The sequence below is a fragment of the Dipodomys merriami genome, unplaced genomic scaffold (genome assembly GCF_024711535.1).
Source record: "Dipodomys merriami isolate MVZ:Mamm:240054 unplaced genomic scaffold, mDipMer1.0.p SCAF_48, whole genome shotgun sequence".
NCBI lineage: Eukaryota > Metazoa > Chordata > Mammalia > Rodentia > Heteromyidae > Dipodomys > Dipodomys merriami.
Window position 1 is genome coordinate 2,321,334 of NW_027206046.1, and position 5,206 is coordinate 2,326,539.

Sequence of the window (5,206 nt, forward strand, 5' to 3'; positions counted from 1 at the left end):
AAATTCTTCAGTACTAATGTAAAGGAAATGCATTTACAGTTATATGATACCTTTGTATCTTACCCTAAGGACTATCAGAACAGAGCTCAAACCAAAAATTGAAAGTTTCTAAAGTGAAGCTTACAGTCTCAAGATGAGTTTTTGTTATTAAGATGATTACTTTTAGTTTTTTTCTTTTGAGATAGGGCTTGCTATAGAGTGGCTGCCTCCCTCAAATTCATGATCCTCCTGCTTCTGCTTCTAGAATTATATGCCACACGTGAAAATATTTGTCATACGCTGAGCATCCCAAGTGAACAGTGTTTCTAAAGTCCATATCGGCATAGTAGAGCACAGTGAATGCTTACCCACCTACAGCAGCTTCCAGACCTGTGCGCTCTAATTGTTATGCCTTATATAGATGATATGTTACTATCTTTGGAGGGGTCCAGTTGTGGGGCCTAAACTCTGGGCCTGGGCACTGTCCCTCAGCTCTTCAGCTCAAGGCTAGCGCTCTACCACTTGAGCCACAGCGCCACTTCTGGCTTTTTTTCTTTTTGTTTTTGTGGTGCTGAGGAATTGAACCCAGGGCCTCATGCATGCAAGGTAAGTGCTCTACCACTGAGCCACCTTTCCAGCCCCCATATTTTACTTTTATATCCGTGTTTAGTTGTACGTGTTGTGTTGCATACTTTTTCTGTTTGTTTGTTTTTCCTCAAGGTTTTTGCTCTTCCACTTGAGTAACAGTTCTACTTTCTCACCTTTTGGTGGGTAATTGGAGTTCAATCTCATGGACATTTCTGCCCGGCTGGCACAGAACCCTGATCCTCAAATCTTAGCCTCCTGAGTAGGATTACAGGCATGAGACACTAGTATCTAGCTCGCTCTCTCTCTCTCTCCTCCCTCTCTCTCTGTGTGTCTCTGTGTGTCTCTGTGTGTCTCTGTCTCTCTCTCTGTGACATATTGGTGTTTAAATTAGAACTTCCAATTTGCTAGGCAAGTCCTCTACCATTCTTTTTCCAGGGCAGCCTAAACTTCGGACTGTGATCCTCCTATTTATACTTCTGGCATAGCTGACAGGCACACACCACTATACCCAGCACTTTCTTTTCTTTTCTTTTTCTTTTTGCCAGTCTTGGGACCTGAACTCTGGGCCTGGGCGATGTCCCTCAGCAGTTCAGCTCAAGGCTAGCCCTCTACCACTTGAGCCACAGTACCACTTCTGGCTTTTTCTGCTTATGTGATGCTGAGCAATAGAACCCAAGGCCTCATGCATGCAAGGCATGCACTCTACCACTGTGCCGCCTTCCCAGCCCCGATGTGCAGAATTTTCTGTTGAAAATGTGGTCTCACAATCTATTTTATCTGTTCAGGCCTTGAAGCATAATGTTTCTAATCTTATGTGTTCCTGTATACCTATCAGAACGTGCACAGGACACTTGCAAATGCTTCTTGATTCTCCCATCTCTAAGTATGTTCATTACCTCCAGATGACTCCACAGAGCAGCTTCAAGGGCAAACTGATCTTTAGGTCATAAACACCTAACAATACCCTAGGATAATGGGAAGAGAGGCAAAATGATTTGTGCAGGATGAGAGCAACGGTGACAAGGAAGGTATGGATCTGACCTAGAAAGGACTCCTGGAAGCTGAGACCATGCTGGCACCAAGGCTAAGCAGTGGACGTGGGGATTCCACAGACAAAGTGTGCTGCTGTGTACACATGAGCACATTGCGCTATGGGAAGGGAGATTTCAGGCTCCAGTTTGTTTTGAGGAAGGTCTTATGTGAGGAAGCAGCATAGGTCATTGGGCCCTGAGAGGATGACCCCCACTTCTTTGACAATGGAATTGAATGTGGAATTCTGATAGGCAGAAAACTGTAACTAACAGTCTCGTCATGGGACACAGAAGCCAAGAATTCAGAGGCAAACGACCCTATAAACAGTTTGTAAACCACAGGAGCAGATTTCTATCTTTATATACTATATTCCTTAAAAGCAATAGTAAAAAAAATACTAGTAATCCCCTCACCACCATGAAATATTTCATTATAGAATAAAAAATAGTCTTCTCTTTAATAAAAATGAGCACCTATAAAAAAAAGGTCTGGTTATATGTGTAATGTTGGTTTTCGAATACTTCTTTGATTTTCCCACCTCTAAGTATTGGCATTAGCTCCAGATGACAGCACAGAAGGGTTCCAAGGACAAACAGATTAGGCTACAGAAAGTTAACAATGACCAAGGATGTAGAAGCCAAAATATGTTACAGAAGGACATGGCAGTCAGAGAAGGCCATGAAAGGCAAAAGGATTTGAGCTGGATGAGAGAAATAGTGACAAATAGGGCATGGATGTGACCTAGGACTGACTCCTGAAAGCTGAGTCCATGCCAGTACCTAGGCCTAGCAGATTAGGTTTGGACAAACAAGGTGTGCTGTTAACTCTAGAAGTGGGTTGTGAGGGGCATCCTGCTTGCAGGAGTTCACTCCCCCTTCCCAACATGCAAGTCTGGGTATAGGATGGACAGCCACAGCAGGGAGTCCTGGCAGAAAGGAGTTATGGGAGGCTCGGGGTGGGGAAGCTGGGCTCTGACTCTCGCTGTCCCCAATCTGCCTCCAGCATCCTTTATTCTGACTTCATGTGGAAGGACTTTGCCCCTAAAGATTTTTATGAACACATGAACAGAAACAATCTGAATGAACTTAACGCACTATCAAATGCTCAACATGGCCTCCTCAGACCAGCTCCCCCACTTACAAGTTCTTGTAGAGCAGCTGGAGGAGCCCGTGACTAATCAGAACAAGGAGAATGGTCTGGAAATGAGCTTGCTGCACATATTAGTTTACTTGGCTAGGCATTTTTCTCCGTAAGAAGTTATTGTGCCGGGGGGGGGGGGGGGCTGAGAGGGTGGCTCACTGGTAGAATGCTTGCCTTGCATGCATGAGGCCCTGGGTTTGATTCCCAAGCACCACATAAATAAAAGGAAAAAAGCCAGAAGTGGCGCTGTACTCAAGTAGTAGTGCGCTAGCCTTGAGCTGAAGAGCTGAGGGACAGCAACCAAGCCCAGAGTTCTGGCCCCAGGACCGGACCCCCCCCCAAAAAAGTCATTGTGGCTGCCTTTTCGTGTTCATTATATCAAAAGCTTCAACCTCTAATATGTAAAAATCTGAGGGAATATCTAACTGTCTTTGGAAAAGGGTGTCGTTTGGGGTAGCAAAACATTTTCTTCTGACCATGTTGGCATTGTTCTACACAAATAGATCAATGCGTCTCTCTATACCAGGTTAGGAACAGTTCTGAGTCTCCCTGTCTTGAAGCACAGGTTCTGTGAATCCTTGAATTTCATCTGCTCTCTATCCCAGGGCAGTGGATTCTGAGAGGAGGCCGGGGCCCTGTAGTGTGGCAGAGGTGCATGTGCAGAGGGAACATGGCTGGTTGGCATGCTGCAGTGGGAAATCCAGAAACTCTGGCAATCACCAGTTCAGTGAAGAGGACTGAGGGTTTAGGAAGGGACCGAGTGAAGAGTGTGCATGTAGGTGGTGTGTGTACAGAATGGTGGTGCTTGAAATTAAAAGCTGGCCACTGTCCCTGAGTTCTTTCACTTAAGGCTAGCACTCTAGCACTTTGAGCTACAGCTGGAGATAATAATTTGATAGCATTTCCTGACCTGGCTGGCTTTGAACCCTGATCCTCAGATCTCAGCCTGCTGACTAGCAAAGAATACAGGCCTGAGCCAGAGACACTGATACATACCATTTTTGTGTGTAGACTATTGGTGGTAAAGAAGACTCATTTACTCAAGAAATAAAAAACAACTAACAAGGGAGATTGTTGCTGAAAATCTACATGTCTGACAGAAGACTTGGGTAACATTGTGACAGGAAAAGCTAAATTCCAGAATTGGGATTGTTTTCCGTATTCACTATATACATCATTTATATATAATGTATAATAAAATATAAGTATATATGTATGTATATATTGTATAATATACTATATGATAATACATATGTTTGAATTTTTTGGGGGTCCGGTCATGGGGTCTGAACTCTGGGCCTGGGCGCTGTCCCTCAGCTCTTCAGCTCAAGGCTAGCGCTCTACCACTTGAGCCACAGCGCCACTTCCAGCTTTTTTCTTTTTGCTTGTGTTGTGCTGAGGAATTGAACCCAGGGCCTCGAGCATGCAAGGCAAGCGCTCTACCACTGAGCCACCTTCCCAGCCCCACTATTTGAATGTATTTTAAAGGAGGACTAGCATGTGATATTATGGGTCACAAATATATTGTTTCACAAAGCACCAATATAAGGGGCTGGAGGTGGTTCAGTGGTAGAGCGCTTGCGTTTCATGCATGAGGCCCTGGGTACGATTACTCAGCACCATATAAGCAAAAAGAAAAAAGCCAGTAGGGGTGCTGTTGCTGAAGTGGTAGAATGGTAGCCTTGTGCTGAAGAGCTGAGGGAAAGCACCCAGGCCCAGAGTTTAGGCCCCACATCCAGAACCAAAGAAACAAAAAACAAAAAAAAATGAATATGAAACACATTATTGGGGAAATTAGTGATATATCTGTCTTAAGTCAACATAGTTCAATTCACCAAATGCTTTTGCAGAAAGGGATCCTGTGCTGGACACTGGTAGCTCACCCCTGTAATACTAGCTACTCAAGAGGCTGAGTTCTGAGGATTGCAGCTGAAAGTCAGCCCGGGCGGAAACATCCGTAAAACTCTGATCTCCCAATAAGCGACCAGAAAACTGGAAGTGGTACTGTGCCTCAAGGTGGTAGAGCCCTAGCTTTGAGCTGAAAAGCTGAGGACAGGCCCAGGCCCAGATTTCAAGCCTCAGGAACAATCCCTTAAACCCCCCAAAATATGGGAGAGCACGTAATGAGCTGTTCATATGTAGCTCAGGTCTGTGATCCTAATTAATCAGAAAACTTGGTTCTGAGTTTCAGAGGTTCTACCCTCAGGGCACTAAGTTTTGAGAGAAGAGCTGGGCCCTCCAGGGGCACAAAGAGACATGTGCAGTGGAGGATGGCTTGTGCCTGTGCTTGGATGGGAAATCCAGAAACTGAACCACCATTGCCACAGTCGAGGAAAAATGAGGCTGAAGAGGAGCAATATCCATGCTGGGTAGGAAAGTTCCACGAATCTCTCATCTCCAACTGACTACAAAAAGCTCCAAGTGGAGCTATGTCTCAGAGGGTAGAGCAATAGCTTTGAGGAAAAAT